The sequence below is a fragment of the Mauremys mutica genome, chromosome 2, assembly GCF_020497125.1.
Source record: "Mauremys mutica isolate MM-2020 ecotype Southern chromosome 2, ASM2049712v1, whole genome shotgun sequence".
In the NCBI taxonomy this organism is placed as follows: Eukaryota; Metazoa; Chordata; order Testudines; family Geoemydidae; genus Mauremys; species Mauremys mutica.
The window spans coordinates 262,588,585-262,605,745 of NC_059073.1; the positions used below are offsets into that span (position 1 = coordinate 262,588,585).

The 17,161-nt window shown below is 42.2% G+C and overlaps 1 protein-coding gene across 6 annotated transcripts in view; it reads left to right on the top strand.

Annotated features, from left to right (window-relative positions):
* The window catches only part of PDSS1 (decaprenyl diphosphate synthase subunit 1), a 45,256-nt gene that overhangs the window by 8,280 nt on the left and 19,815 nt on the right, over window positions 1-17,161 (top strand). The window contains exon 2 of one of the 6 annotated variants that reach the window (XM_045007227.1): window positions 13,601-13,698. The exons of 4 other annotated variants lie outside the window; for them this stretch is intronic. The gene's annotated coding sequence lies outside the window, so the exon portion shown is untranslated. Of the gene's footprint in view, window positions 1-692; window positions 837-13,600; window positions 13,699-17,161 lie in introns of those variants that run through there. One more of the 6 variants, XM_045007228.1, reaches the window with a different exon arrangement.

Sequence of the window (17,161 nt, forward strand, 5' to 3'; positions counted from 1 at the left end):
CACGCAGGTAGCCTGGGAGTGATGGTCATTGGTTGTAGACTGGTGTAGATGCCATGTTTGTATCCTTCCTAGGTGTGTCAGCAGTCGTAATAACCAAGCACTGCTGTCCTCAAATTGGGAAAGGGATGGAAAAAAATCCCTAAAAAGTGCTTGCTGCACCCAAATTTATCAGAGTGCTTCACCTGACCGGTCATCCAGCTTTTCTGTGGACCCAAATAAAGTTTGTAACTTGGAATGTTCACAAACTGCTCAACAGAGGTGGATCTGAGCATTGAACCACTATCCTCAAAAGTACTGATGCTGTACAATACAGCTATGAGTGCGCGTGGGTCGTCGGGTGTAATGGAATCAGAGTCAGTTGCCAAGCCAGAGGTTCAAGCGGGAGGTAGAGTTAGGAATCAAGCCAGGGGTCGAAGCCAGAGTCAGCATCAGGGATCGGGTGCAGGAGAAAGAATCTGGAGTAAGGCAGGTAACCAGGAAGAGACAGGTGTCTGCAGTAAAGATAGCGGGAAGAGACAGGAAAGCAGGATTCAGGAGTCAGGCAAGTAGGCAGGGTCTGTAGTAATAGCCAGCTAAGGATTCTCCTAGTTGCTTAGACAACTTTCTGTGCCTTTTTCTGGCTTAAATAGTACGTCACAGCCAGCTGATGAGGCTGGACATCTCTCCCAATCAGGAGCTTCATGGATGGGACCTTTTGAGAGCTAGAGCTTTGCAAACTTCCTTTTCCACTGGTTCAGGTGAGCTGCTGGGTGATGGCCATAGTCTGAGCCCTGTCGACCTGGGTGTGAGGCCCGCTATTCCTCACATGGCAATATTCAGTGAAACAAAACTTACAGGTGAGTCACAGCTAGAAGAAGTTGTTACCCCCAAAATCAGACTTAAGGCACCCCCACAATGGCCTGCCTATATCAGTAACTTAATCCTCAATTTGTCTGTTTTTGGTAGTTGAAAGGCGGTGGCCCACTATTGAGGAATTGCCAGGGTTTTACCAGGGGTTTCCCTCTGACCTTTGGAGAACTCCCAGAACAGATTGTGTTGACCCTTGGGAGGACACAGATACTGCCTTCTGCTCAAAGGATTGACACTCAGGCAGCAATCTTTGCAAACAAAAATAAACTTTATTTGACACAGTATGTCTTCATACAATAAATCTAAAACATTAAATTCTTCCAAAAGGCATATGTCAAAAAGGTAAAATAAATTTCCTTGGCACATATACACATTAAAGTACCCAACATTGCAATATTATACAATGGGGAATAGCTTTAAGTGGTTACATTCTGCATGTGATGGCCAGTCACGTACAGGATGCTAATAGCAAGTTCTTATTACAACTTAAAATAAACATATGTACACAAACATCCAGCTTTATCATCTCAGGCATATACATTCTAATTTCTTATGCGAGTGTCATCATACTTCTCCATAGTCTTCTGTCCCTCTGCTGTTTGCCACTGCTCCAACTGCATTGCCTTAGTTCTTCTTTCGTCAGTGATTTCAGCTTCTGATGATTCTCCTAATGTTCACTCACTCCAGCGCCTCGCACTCTCACTGAATGAAGCCTTTCAGCTCCCTGCCTTATATATAGTTTTTACCCTGTTCTGATTGGTTCCATCTTCAATCATCAGCATTAGCATACCTATCCACCAATCATCCTTATGCCTTCCCTGATTCGTCTGTTCTTATGAACCAATCACAGCTGCTAAACTCATCTGTTAATTGGTTTTCTGCAATCAGAAGATTGGCAACCCTAACACCCTTGCCCCTGCCCTGCCCCTTCTCTGAGCCCCCCCCCCCCCGCTCACTCCGTTTCCCCCCCCCCTTCTCTCCATTGCTCACTTTCCCCACCCTTGCTTACTCGCTCATTTTCACCAGGCTGGGGCAGGGGGTTGGGGTGCAGGAGGAGATGAGGGTTGGGGGGGTGGGCTCTGGAGTGAGACCAGGGAATGAGGGGTTTGGAGTTCTGAGTGTGGGAGGGAGCTCTTGGCTGGGGCAAGGGTTTGGGGTGTGGGATGGGGTACAGGCTCTGGGTGGAGGGGTGCAGGCCCAGAGTGGGGCCAGAAATTAGGGGTTCTGTGTGTGGGAGGGGCTCCAGGCAGGGGGTTGTGGTGTGGGGGGGTGAGGGCTCCATCTGGGGGTGCAGGCCCTAGGGTGGGGCTGAGGTCGAGGGGTGTGGAGTGCAGGAGGGGGGCTCAGGATGGGGTAGGGGGCTGGGATGTGGGAGGTGATCTGGGAGGGAGTTTGAGTGCAGGAGAGGGGGCTCAGGGTTGGGGTGCTGGCTCCAGGCAGCGCTTACTTCCAGCTGCTCCCAGGAAGCAGCCAGCATGTCCCTCTGGCTCCTAGGTGGAGGTGCGCCCAGGCAGCTCTGCACGCTACCCCCATCCGCTGGTGTGGGAGGGGCTCCAGGTGCTGTTTCCCGCAGCTCCCAATGGCTGCAGTTCCCGGCCAAATGGAACTGCAAAGCTGGCGCTTGGGGCGGGGGCAGCGTGCAGAGCTCCCCTGGCTGTCCCTGCGCCTAGGAGTCAGAGGGACATGTCGCCGCTTCTGGGAGCTGCACGGAGCTGGCTCGACTTTTAAAGGCCTGGTCAGCTCTGCTGACATGAGCCACCAGGGTCCCTTTTCAACCGGGCATTATGCTCAAAAAACAGATGCCTGGCAACCCTATCTGTCAATCAAAGCTGGACCTTACTGAAAACAGATGCCATGCTCAACTGATCCCTCCTTTCAGGTTTTTGGGGTGATTTTTAGCTCACCTCAGCTTGCCTGTTTGCTATTGGCCAATCACTTCAAGACCATCATTTTAGTTTTTCTGGCTGTGATTCCCTGTGACCACCACCTTGTTATTCCTGGCTATAACTGCTCAAAATTATCTTTTATTAATTATTAAACCCTCATTATTATAAACAATTACACATTTATATGCATCTTAACATTATGATTTACTATCGCCACTTCAGTATTATTAATTTGTTATATAGACATTGGTTTTCATGAGAATCATGTGTTGTATTAAACAAATGATTTAACTTCAGACCATTCGCACCATCTTCTAATACATACACATTTGTTCCCTATATGCACAACTACAGATCCATTAAATGGAAAAGGATCTAGTTCATAGTGACACTTTCCCTTTTCTGAATTTAAACATATTGTATGGTTGCACAGCATCATGATTACAAATGTATCCAATACCACATTCTTCCATACAAACTTCAGGTTCCACAGTTGTCCATACAGAGGTTTGCTTTATGACCCATGATTTTTGTTCCATTGGCTGCATTATGCTCTTATTAAGATTCAGTCCCAATGCCACAATAGGGGATATCCATTCTGTTTGAACATCAGACATTATTACTATGTGGATGGTAATTTGTTTTAATTATACCTCATATGTAAAATTTACCATTTTCCACCAAGGATACAACTTTTGCTCAGAAATAGTGGCCACGTTACACTTCTTATTTCTGAAGGCAGGATCCCACTCATTCTTTGATCATCTTGATAGGTCGGTCCATCAGCCCTCGCAGAGAGAGCTCTGATCACAACACTTCATTCATATTGTGCTTCTAGCCAGTCCTTCAGCCACCTTTGTCAGTGGCACCCAAATCATTCCATCCCTTTTAATGCCTTTTACCAAATTATTAATTCATGTTTGTGCATGTGTATAAACTAGTGCCATCGATATATTGCTTTGTAATACTTCCACTGTTTGTAATACTGCTAAGTGATCTGCTTCTTGTAGCTTTTCCCATCCAGGGAGTAAACTAGCTATTCACTGGTGTCTACTACTTATCTCATTTAGAGATACACCTCTACCTTGATATAACGCTGTCCTCGGGAGCCAAAAAATCTTACCGCATTATAGGTGAAACCGCGTTATATCGAACTTGCTTTGATCCACCAGAGTGCGCAGTCCCGCTCCCCTGGAACACTGCTTTACCCCATTATAGCCGAATTCGTGTTATATCGGGTCGCGTTATATCGAGGTAGAGGTATATTTTCAGGGGTTTAGATAAAGCTCCTAAGTGCTGTCCTACTGCGTTTAATTTATTAGCCAGCACTTCTACATCTATACTCTTTAATACTCCGACACCTGTTCCTGCTCCTCTTTGAGCCATTCTAGCAGATCTCTTTTCACTTTCTTAGTAGGCATTCTTGGTAAAAACCCAACTTTTACCAATCTCTTCCATCCTATAAACCGGGGGTGGGCAAACTACGGTCTGGGGGCCATTTTAAGCCAGCCCGCAAGCTCCCGCTGGGGAGCCAGGTTGGGGGCTGCACCACACGGCTCGGCCCCGCTCCACACCTAGGAGCCGGAGAAAGGACATGCCACTGCTTCCAGGAGCTGCTTGAGGTAACCACCGCTTGGAGCCTGCACCCCTGAGCTTTTCCCCACGCTCCAATCCCCTTCCCCAGCCCTGATCTCCCCCCCCCCCTCCAAATCCCTCAATCCCAGCATGGAGCACCCTCTTGCACCCCAAACCTCTCATCTCCAGCCCTACCCCAGAGCCCGCACCCCCAACCAGCACCCTCACCCCCTCCTACACTCAAACCCCAATTTTGTGAAAATTCATGGCCTGCCATATACTTTCTATTCCGTGATGTGGCACTCAGGCCAAAAAGTTTGCCCACCCCTACTATAAACAGAGATTCTACGTATTTGACATACCATAGTTGTATGATCAGATATTCATGAGAGTAAAGTTTACTACTATTTTCTTTGAGTAGGTGGGATCTAGTGTTAATTGCCTTCTAACATCCTCTTTTATTATGTAAGGACCAATTTTAACTTGCTCAGGTTTAGATACCCATAATATGGTGAAACATTACTAAATTTTTTAGGGCCAACAATTCTTCATGCTCCACTTCCATGTTTCCTTGTTATATTTCTATTACCTTCACACCAATAGGAAAACAAAACTTGACTTCTTATGACTTTTGCACCCATTGTTACATTCTGTCTATCTATATCATGGTGCTTGCAAGCTTAACTGATTCTTTGATATGACCTTCTATTGAGCCATGAAATGAATTGTCATCTTGTACCCTCCTTGGGGATTAATAATAAATAAAGCATTGTTCATGTTGGTATTGTTATGGGCCTATTTTAACAATCTGGTTTCCCTTTTTTCTTTTATCCACCTAGAGGCATACCATGCCATAAACATACATGAGGGATTCCCGCTCAAAATGTGGGTATATTTGCTTAATCCTCTATACTTCCAGATGCAGACCCCTTTAAACCATAGCATAGGTTTATCTTTTCCAGGGCAACTGTTTGTAATAGGCATGTTCTGCCCCATTGACATTATGTCAGTTACATGTGCCCACGTTTTCCCTTCTTTTGTCCATACCCATTGATGTTTTTGTCCACTTAAAACTACAGAAATTTAGATGTTCTCGCCTTCTTCCCACAGGTTGGGTGAGGCTCCCTGTGAGGTATGGTCGCCCCTTATATTTGCCACCTTAATCTGGGGGACTATACACCATCCTTCCTTATTCATTCCTATAGATCATTTGCATACCTTTGTGGTGGTGGTCTTCCTTTCTTTTGCCTGAATATACTTCTTGGTGCTGCAGCTATAACAGGCATGTGTTCGGGCAGCTTGGGTCTACAAGAGGCTGCTAGAGCGTGCAAATACTCCAGACCCATTTGCTAGGGTACACTGCCATTGTCCAGTTTTAACTGCCTTTCTCAATATTATGCCTGTTCTTTCTTTAGCTGTCCACTCACACCCTCTTAGTCCTGGTGAGGGGAAAACATGAGGATTGATAATACCCCAACTATTGGAGGGCGACAAATAAGATAAAACACTTATGTAAATTTTGTGTCATTACATCCCCTGAAGGTCCTATTGTGACCTTGACTACCCAGTTTTCTATATTTTTACTATCTGGTTTTGGAAAGATAAAGAGACAGCTAACATTACTGTTGGCAGCAGTTTGGTTGAGTTCTTTCCACTGGATTTTCGCTGTCCACTTTACAGCTTCCAAATTCGCACCACCATAGCAGAATCCAGTAACTACTGATACCAAAAAGAGTAATCATCTTGGCTCTTTCGGTAAAAAGAAATAGACACCTTTTCTCCCTTGGGAGTATCATTTCTAACAATTTTATTGAACAACATTTTAAATGTAACCTTAACTATTTACATTTCTTAAATCAACTAATTAATCCATTGCCCATAATATCCTGTTTACAAAGTCTACTGAATATTGGAGTGGCTTCAAAATGTCCATCCCTACTATTCCTAATCCATTAAACCCTATTTCCATTAGCCTGAATCGAACATTTTGCACCCTCCTATTTCCCACGTCTACTGTTAGTGGAATACTCAACGGAACGGCACTCTCAATCCTATATACTCCTCTAATCGCCTTTGTTTCAAGTGTGACATATGGGATCAGTTCTATGGAACTCAATGGAATATTTAATATTGAATATGTTGATTCCATATCTAAATAGCATAACTGCTGAATTTTTTCTTCCACTACCCTAATATATTAGTGGTCTCACCTCGTTATCCTCAGATAGTGTTGCTATTATATTGGGATGTTGCTCTACTGTCCCATATATCCCGTTTTAAATGTGTCACTAGGTCAGCATGGTCTTTTGCTGACACTGGGGAGATGGGGGCGCTCGGCCTCCCTATACTTGATCTTTGGAATGTGTGAGAGCTGTAGGTATACTTATTTCATGGCTGGCTACTCTCCAAAGCAATTCTTCAGTAGGTAGTCCATGGATCTGATCCCTAGGCTCATTCTGCAACAGTTCTCCCCAAACCAATTTCTAACCACATCGGGAACTTTCTTCCTTTCATAAGAGGCAACATTTTTACTTTAGCTCTCTTTCCTTGGTTTCTGCTTTATTTTGTTTGCGGTGTTGGTTCCTTTTTCCTATGGACCATTATTGGAAAAGGTTACCACTGATACTTTTTTAGGTTTTTTCCTTGGAGGTGGCCAGCCTTTCTGTATTTTACCTACAACTCATCCTACACTAAAGCAACATCTAAGTTATGAAACATTACTACTGTTTTCATTGTTAAACCCAAATTGTGAAACTAATGTTCCTTCAGATTGTGTTACATTACATACTATAGTACCTCCCTGAATCAACTCAGGATTTCTATGCACTAATTTCCAAGTCATACATGACTCTGTTTTTAATTTTACCTGTTGTTTCTCTTTAGGAAAAGACATTACAGAATCAAAATCCCCTTTTGGGAAGAAAACCTGAAAAGAAGTGAAGTCTATTAGTATTACTTCCATAGGGAAGTCTAGAACAGTTTTCTGAACTTATACCAGAGCTAACTCTGTCCTTTTCCTCCAGTTTTCTGAGCACATCTTTCTTAATGCTCACCACAACACCGCTTCCCTGAGCTGTGCTGCTTACTACCTGTATAGCTTGCAGCTCTTCCTGTAAGCAAGTCACTTCCTGTTGGCAGTATACATGGTTAGCCAGAGTCTGCTGGTTCTGTGGGTTCAGAACCACATATACTTCTGCCTTTGTGGCAGTTTTCCTCAAGAAGCAATCTTGCTCCTTATCATTTTAAGCCATTGCTTATCACAAGTGAGTTGCAGCTTTTTAATCTGCAGCTCATCCCTTAAACCGTTTTTTCTTGTAGTGTGGGCTTCTCAAGCTGAGCCTTCTCCCTAAAACAAAATTCCAGTTGCTGTTGGGGCAATTGCTGAACCTGGTCTGAGGAATCTTTTAACCTTTTGGATTCCTCTAACTTAAACATACATGGGTTACTTAGTTCTTTTGCAACCATGGTTGAGACATCTGTCCCTGTTGTCCCACGGATAGCAGACGTCTTAGCCAACCAACTTGCTATTGTACTCCTATTTAGGGGACCTGTGGACTTGCCCAATACCCTAATTTGTTCCATGGCACAGAGTCTCTGAGGGAGCTTCTTGGGGTTATCCCTTTCATAATAGTGGAAGTATCATAGCCAATGAAGTTAATCTGAGGTGTGATTATTGCTAGTTGTTAACTAGAGAAATCTTTACTACAAGTGTTGGTCTTTTCCTCTTTATTGCACCATTCAGGGAACTTACTATCCCAATTTTTCCCTTCTGGCCCCTTTACAGCCATTACCACTCCTTCTTAGTTGCAACTCATTTTCTGGAGTACATTTTTGGCACTGACAGACCCCATGGCTAACTTTATTTTCTTCTTCTATCTTTGTGATTACAGACTCAACTGCAACTTGCCCATCTAATATTTTTTGTTTCCACTGTGCCACTTACTGGCCTCTTCCTGGGTGGCTATAATCTGAGCATTCTGACTTAACACAATGGCTTTCAACACATCAATATCTAATACTTACTAGTATTTCTCTCTTTAGGACAGAAACCCCCCTTCTTTGAGCTACTCATCCTCAGTACTCAGAATACTAGCTTACAAAAACAAATGACTAAAATAAGTAAAAATAAAATTTTTCACTTCCTGGTGTCAATCATCTACCTATCCACTAGGGGGCACTATACCTTCCATAAGGCTTCAAATAGTGCTGTGGGCCCACCCAGGGACACCCGCTTGTTACCCTCCCAAATCAGACTTAAAGTACCCCCACAATGGCCTGCCTAGGTCATTTACTTAATCCTCAATTTGTTTGTTTTTAGTGAGTGAAAGGAGGTGGCCTGCCCTAGAGAAATTGCCAGGGGTTTCTCTCTGGCCTTTGGGAAAACTCCCAGAACAGACTAACTCTGACCCTTGGGAGGACACGGATACAGCCTTCTGCTCGAGTATCGACACTCAGGCAGCAATCTTTTTTTTGGGGGGGGGGGGTGAACAAAAACAAAAAACCTTTGACACAATAAATCTGAAACATCATAAATTCTTTCAAAAGGCATACATCAAAAAGGTAAAGTAAATGTCTTTGGTACATACACATTAAAGTACCCAACATTGCAATATTATGCAATGGGGAAATAACTTTAAGTGCTTACATTCCACATACAATGGCCAGTCACATGCAAGATGCTGTTAACAAATTCTAATTACAACTTTATATATATGAATAAAAAAGAAACAGACATCCAATTTTATTATCCCAGGTATACACAGTCATGCAATCCAGTTATTCCTCATGCGAGTGTCATCATGCTTACTTCTCCATAGTCTTCTGTCCCTCTGCTCTATCTGCCACTGTTCCAACTGCTTTGCCTTGGTTCTTCTTTCTTCAGTGATTTCAGCTGTTTTCCTTCAGCGTCTGATGATTCTCCAATTGTTTGTTCACTCTAGCACCTCCCACTCACAGTGAATGAAGCCTGTCAGCAACCTGCCTTGTATACAGATTATAGCCTATTCTGATAGATTGTTTCTTCAATCCTTAGCATACTCATCCACAATTATCATCCTTATGCCTTCCCTGATTGATCTGTTCTTATGAACCAATCACAGCTGTTAAACTCACCTGTCAAACAAAGGTGGACCTGATTGAAAACCTATGCCATGCTCGACTGACTCCTCCCTCCAGGTTTTTGGGGTGACCTTTATTTCACCTCAGCCTGCCTTTTTGCTGTTGGCCAAATCACTCCGAGACCACCTTTTTACTTTCACTGGCTATGATTCCCTGTGATCACCTTGTTATTCCTTGCTGCAACTGCTGAAAACTATCTTTATCATTAAACCCTTATAATCAGTTACACCATTGTATTCATCTTAACATTATGATTTATTGTCACCACTCCACTTTTACTAATTTAAAAATACATTTAATTTCAATCTTTCCCTTGCTTCAGCTAATGGTGGCAATGCAATGTTTTTAATGCTCAATTCCTGACACAGAATAGAGCAGCTGAAAAATCATTTATCAAAGTGGGTGCTGAATTTTTTTTTTTTAAACTGGGTTGGCAACTCTGAAGATGAACTCGGATGATCTGGTGTGAGCTTTGCCATCTGTTCAATGTCCTGAAGAAAAATGGATGGGGTGGGGTGTGCGTTTTCTCCTTTAGACATGGGCAGGCTCCTCTGTGGCTAGACAGGCTGCCTTCATTAAACTCTCTGTACCAGCTTTCGGGCATTCCCTTCCCCCGTATCAGCAGGAGTATGATTCTCGGTACACTGGAATGATTTTTGTGCTGAGGCAGATGCCTGTTCTCTCAGTGCAAAAGCTCTGGCATGGAGACTGGTGTCCCTGGCACCTTTTGCTCATTGGTTTTCATGAAGTCAGTGCTTCCCGAACCATTTTTGATATTTCAGCCCTCTCTGTCACGTACCCTATTGTCTAAGTTTTGGAAATGAAATGTTGGGTAGTGAGAAAAATGAAATGCTTTGGAAGGGGAAAAGGAATGAAATACCAGGATTTCACTTTTTTTCTCTTCTTCCTTGCTGCAGCCTCCTTTCTCTCTAGATAAATCTAGATGACTTTACACAATGTATATATGTATGTTTATGCAAGTCTGCAGTATACTGTTTTTCATGTTGATGCATGTTTCCAGGGTTGGGGAGGTAGACCAAAAATTAAGGTTTGTTTTATTTTGGGATATTGGCTTATGAGTTGCAAGTTTTGCCTGGATCTTTTCTCTAGTGTTGAGGTCTTTCTAGCAGGCCATATACCTGATCTGATGCTGAACTTTGAGAGGTCTCTTAGTCATTGTATGCTATATGATAAATATACACGAACATGTATTTCCTGTTTGCATTGTCATTAGCTTTGTTCTTGCAGCTCTTTACAGCTGTGCTTTCATTTCCTTTTGGCAAGTTCCTTCTTTTTACTATCCAAGAGTGAGAATTCTGCACAGATGGTACCTATGGAGAAGGGAACATTATTCATCTATAATTTTGCTTCTCTGAAAATGTCATCATGGGTGAGTCTCACTCACCCATCCACTTCCCCTTCATGTTTGGAGTTTATTTGAGATGTTTTTCTCATGGATCCTATCTTTCCTTTTGAAGCATTTTTTTGTCATATCTTAATGATCATTTTTACTTTACTTTTCTTTCTAGGAGCTTCACCCCTCTGTGCAATCAAAGAAATTGACTGGAACAGTTGGAGGGCAGCATTATATCTGGCTGGGGGAGATAGCCCACAGATATTAATAGGGTGGCTTGATTATACTTCACCATGCTACTGTTGCCCGCAAAGATCAAAAACCCTTTAGAGCTAAGAGAGTTCAGCTAGTCTTGTGCAAAGAAACAAAGATACAGGATTGTGACTCCTGCCAGTTGATCTCTTCAGAAAAGCACAATTTTTACAGAAAAGTAACTTCCCACTTTCAGGTGGATTTTTTTGGTCTCCTTTAGCCATTTGCTGAGTGGTCCCTTTTACTGGTTTTTGTTCTTCATCCTTTCCCTTCCCTGGCACTGTTCTTCAGACAGTTTGCTCTGCTTTTCATCAGCTGAGCCCTCCTTCTCTCTGCCTCCAGGGGTTGTGTTACTGACACTGCATTTCATTTTCTTCTCCAACTGCCAGTCCCAACTCTTGTACAACCTTCTGCATCCAACATATTTTCCCCTGTTAAAATCTTGTTTGCTGTGTAAATAGCAGTAGAAAGGAAAATGCTCCCTCTGTATCTATTAAAATAGCAGAACATCAGTTTACACAATCTTAAGACCTAATTCTGGTATGTGTTCTGCATGGATGGATCCTGGTGCCCATGCAGAATCCTATTGGAGCTCCATGCAGAAGCAGGGATCCACCAACACAGAACAGCTTGCAGGATTGATGGCATGGTCATAGTTCTTAAAATTAAAAAAAAAAAAAAAAAAAAAAAAGGGTCCCCAAACTATTCTCAGAAAATTAGCTTTTTTTTCCCCTTCAACAAGTTCACATTATCCAAGCCACTGCAAGGAAAATTACACACTCAGTTAATGTTTTGGATCCCTTGTGTCCTCATCACAAGATCAGTGGATGAAGTATGCAAATTGTTCAACGTTGGTATGATTTTTCTTCTCTTTTAAAGATCGTAGTGCTGTAAATACAAGCCTAAGTGTTTAGGTCCCTTGGGCAATAGCTTTTTGTCTGTTGTTTAACTGTTGAAATTTATCTCTGTGTGAGAACTGGAGTCCTGGTAAGGGGTTTAAATTGGGATTGTGTGAATCCTGTGTGTTCACACATTCTCCTGGAGTTATTCACAACACAGAATGGGAGAATCTCACAGAATTATCACTAAAGAGAATTATCCCTTTGCCTGACTGGAGCTGTGCTGCTGCACTTTACTGGTTTCCCAGATGCACCACCTATAGTTTGTAACTAGAAATATGCATGTCCTCTTCTGTAGCCATAATTCAGAGAGCAACTGAAACAAAAGAGAAGGAGGAAGAGATACAGAAATATCAAAGGAGGAAAAATGGGGTGAACACAAGAGACTTAGAAACAAAGTAGGGAGAATAGACCCCCTTGAAGGGCAACAGAAACAAAGCTGACGTCTCTGCCACTGTCCAATCTATATCAGTTCTTACACTCCATTCATTATTATAGTACAAGACTACTTGACAGCATCTTCACTTCCTCACAATCATCATGTACGTTGCTTATTGTTCAGCTGTTTGCATCAGGTAGCTGCCTTGAGAGCTCCCTAATCCATGCCTCCCCAACTCCCTCTTGCACCCTCGCAATTTCTGGTTTACACTCCTGAACGTACACACTTCCTCCCCAGCAAAAGATTCCCAGCAGGGAGTGAAAGCTTATCCTGAGAGGTGTGGTCAGCGCATAGGACTGGGTGAGAGCCCACCCATTGCTGTTTTTCCCCATCCTTAAAATCAGAATAGCAGTACTTACCTACCTGGCAGGGTGTTACAAAGCTCTATGAAGTTGTAAATAATGAGTTCCATACAGAAATACTGCCTTACCCACAACATCGTTCTGCCTCTTGCAGCAGGCCTCTGTCAACTGCACACTATACTAGTAGAAAAGGTCAAGGGTACTGCAGTCCCAACACCAATTCACTATACAAACCTGTCTTATTGTCTGTCCAGTATGTGCACAAAACAAAGCAAGGGGCCTGCTAATAAAAAAAATATATGATTGTGTAATTAAAGGCTATCATAATGCATATGCACAAAAAGGCAGTTAAGGTTGCACATATTTACTAAATAATACATAAAATGGTGGTGTGGTTCTACTCTGATAACTGTGTAAAAATGGCACCGTCATCCTCAGACAGTCTGTATGTATCCAGCATTATCTGCCAACCTTAATCACTAAAATTATTTTCCTTCTGTTAGCATGGCAGAGTGGAAGCTGCTAAGAGAGAAGGACCAAGTTCCTATTATTTCTTGAATGTCATCAACAAAATTTACTATGCTCCTATCAGGGAATAACTTTGCCTGCAGAATCTTTATTACTGTTACTGATGTGTGAGATTGAAAGGACCTTGCTTGCTGCCCAGATCAAATTTTCAGAAATACTAGCTAATTTTTTTAAAAAGTTCCTTGTAAAATTGGCACATTTTGTACCGAAATCAGAGACACCGTAAATGTGAACCCTAGAATGCCATTTTTAAAGTCACTTTTCGGAGAAGAACTATACTTTTAAAACAGAACTTTCAAAACTTGCTTTTGAAATGTCTGTCATTATTGTGCTATCTTCATAGCATTGAATGGTTCTGGTGTGTCAATGAGCGCTGCCATTTTACTGCTACTTTCCAGCAGGAAGTCCAGTCTGCTGACATAGTTTATGAGAAAGGGAATTCCAATGAGCAGTTGAATGCCTGAAAAAGGCTGGAAACTTTTACAGTTGTTTTAAGGTAAGTTGTATGATTTACTAAAAAATAACTTTATGGAAAAAAATTTATACTGAAGTGTTGAACTAACAAAGTTTCTAATGCATATTAGAACTATCTTAAAACAACCATGAAAGTGTCCAGCTTTTATTCTTATACTGAGCAGTGATTCCTTTTTTAACAAACTACAGGTCATATCCTGCCATTGTTTTGCATGCAGAATTCCCCACTAAAAGCTATGAGGTGCTCTGCATAAAAATAGGGTCTCATCTTGGCACCTATGTCGGCAGACTGGCAAGATGTCACCTTCCAGTTTCATTGCTGATTATTAAACCACGTGCAACAAGACTTAAATTCCTTTTGTAATTAGTTGAAGTGATTTCAAGATTTTGTGTTTTCTCTTTCATTTAATTTATTCTGGTTCTGCTGGAAATTAGCATGATTGGCTCATTTTTAAGTTTCAGACTTTTGCTGGGAGAGCAGGTTGGCGCTTCTGAGGAAGGGAATGATTTGAAAATGTTGCTTTTTCTGCTTCCTCATTGCTGTCCTCTATACTCCAGCTAATCCCATATATGTTCCCTCATTACTTCCCCTCCACCTCTTTAAAAAATAAATAAATAAGTACCTGTGAACCATTGAGTTAAATCACTGGTGTGACAAAAGACTTAATTGGCCAATCAATGTGTGGCTTTGGCTGATAAGTGTTCAAGGTCATATTCGGACATAATGAATGATGCAATACAATCCCAATTATCTCAGTCTCTGAAGACACCCAAAATCTTAGAGGAATCAAGAGAGTCAGTTCAACAGTCGTTGGAGGCTGTATTCTATGTCTTTCAAATTTAGAATACAGATTTCTAAGCTTGCTGGTCATGTCTCCAGATGTTAGTGAGTTGTCAATCAGCTTTGGAGAGTCTGCAATTCAGACCTCCCATGTGTGGAGCACAGTGAAGATAAGGCAGACTTTAAGGGGCAGCAGTCCAGCTGTTCAGGCATCCCTTTAAAACTGTCCTCAGCAACAAGGATGCCAATCAACTTTGCAATGTTCCAGAGTGCGGTCTCTTTGGAACCATATGTTCTTGGGCACAATGTAGTCTGTTGCCTCATTACTTCACTCTAGACTAGGGGTTCTCAGGACAAATTTTTTGGTGGCCGCTTTCACACTTTTTGCTAAAATATGTAATTAGCTTCAGGAAAAACAAATATGTGTATATACATGTCCAAATCATTGTAATTTATTTATTGCTAACTAGTAAGTCTGTTGTGAACAGTGATATTAACAAACATACAAGTATCACTTTTCACAGTAGCCTTACTCAGCCCTGCCAAGCCTGGGGACAAATTAAGCCCTGAATGGTGGACCGGGGGAGGCAGCGGGGGGGTGGAGCCCGAAGCAGTGCGTCCAGAGCCTGGGACCTGCCACCATGCAGCTGGAGCCTGGGGATGGAGTCTGAAGCACCTTGGCCAGAGCCTGCCACCCCGCCGCTCGAGGGCTGAAGCCCAAAGCCTGAGCCCCACCACTCCTGGGAAGGTGGGGAACTCACTGGCTGCCTGGTCCTCCCGCATTGTGCCCTAGGTATCTCCAGAGGTGGGCAGGACCTAACCCTTGCTGGTGGCCCCAGCAACCAACACCAAGGCAGTGCATCCAGGAGGAATGGAGGGGAGAGGCCGCTACTTTACCCCCTTCTCCCAGTCACAGCTCAGGAAGCTGTGACCGCAAGAAGAGCCTCTGGTGGCCTGAAGCAGCCATAGTGACTGCATTTGAGAAACGCTGCAGAACCTAAAATAGAGAGTACAATACAATCCTGGGGGTCATGACCATGCTTTGGAAAAATCGGGGTTGCACTTGAACTGGACATTCTGTGAATATTCCTTTAATGCAGTTATTTTGCTCTTAATTAGACCTACAGTAGAACCTTAGAGTTATGAACACCTCAGGAATGGAGATTGTTCATAACTCTGAACAAAACATTATGGTTATTCTTTCAAAAGTTTACAACTGAAAATTGATTTAATTCAGCTTTGAAACTTTACTATGCAGAAGAAAAATGCTGCTTTCCCTTTATTTTTTTTTAGTAGTTAACCTTTAACATAGTACTGTATTTGCGGGTTTTTTTGTTTTTGTTTTTGTTTTGTCTCTGCTGATACCTAATTGTGTACTTCCAGTCCCAGATGAGGGGTGTGGTTGACTGGTCAGTTCATAACTCTGAGGTTCTACTGTATGTATATTTCACCCACAAGTATTGATGGGGAAAGAAAGTTAATGTCTAAATGTCGCCAATAATATTTTTGAAAAGTCTTTTCCTCTTGCAAACTTTGACCTCAACTGATTCTTGAATGTTTTGCATGTAAAGTATGCCATTGTATTACACAAACATTGCTAGGGCTGCATGGGAAGAGTAAGGTGAAATTTATAAAATATGGTCAAAAAAGGGACTAAAAAATGCAACTTATTGTAGAACAAATCTGTTCCCTATGTTCATTCAGTCTTCGGGTTTTTTTCTACTTAGCTATGGTGACCTGCACTCCTATGGAAGAGTAATCTGGCATCTATTCTGGCTCATGGATTATCAGCAAAATTTACTTAAATTTCAGTTCCAAACCTATACTCAGCTATATATTCATGTTTGCAGCCTTTTTATTTTTCTTGAACCTGCCATTTAAGTTTACTACATTTATCAGAACTCCTGAGTCAGGGTTGTGGTGGAGGAATTGTTCTTTAAATAACATAAACAGAAAAAAGGATACTTCGGTAAAACTGGGACCATTTAATGTAATGTTCTTAGAGTGGTAGTTTTTCAAACTGTGGTCTACAGGGCACTTTCACATGATCTTGAAATCTGCTTCTGTTACAGTAGGGAAGGATAGCAACTTTAAAATAGTGATGCCTCTTGCTAAATGTAGCACAGCCCAGGGAACACTAAAGGTTTTCAGATGTTTTTGTCTAGTAGAACTCACAAGTATCTGCATTCTGTGTCTTATTCAAGTATCATTGTCCAAGTCTGTCTTTGGTGTAAATTCAGTCACAATCAAATTTGTGGGAAACATCAAAATTGGGAATGGCAGTAGCACAAACACAGAAAGACAGAACCAGACTGTATCCTGACTTGCGGATATTGGAGCAGTGAGGGTTGCGAGCAGCGAGGGTTGCAAGCAGTGAGGTAAGATGTTGAAGCCCTAAATCCAGAGAGATATATATATGAGCCTGATTCAGCTCTCATTGAAATTAATGGCATAACTCCCATTAACTTCAGAGTTGCAGAAACAAGCCTATATACAGACTGCTACAAAATGGGGAGATGTAACCAATTGCACCCATTGTATTAAAATGATCTGACTTCTCTTGTCTGCTTATACAAAGTTCAGAAGGTTGGCAGTCAATGATAGGTTCAGAACATGAAAATGTTTTGAGAACCACTGCTATTGAAAAATAATAGTTTCTCTTAGTTTGCATAGAGGTTTTTCATGAGCATATTGCAGTGCACAT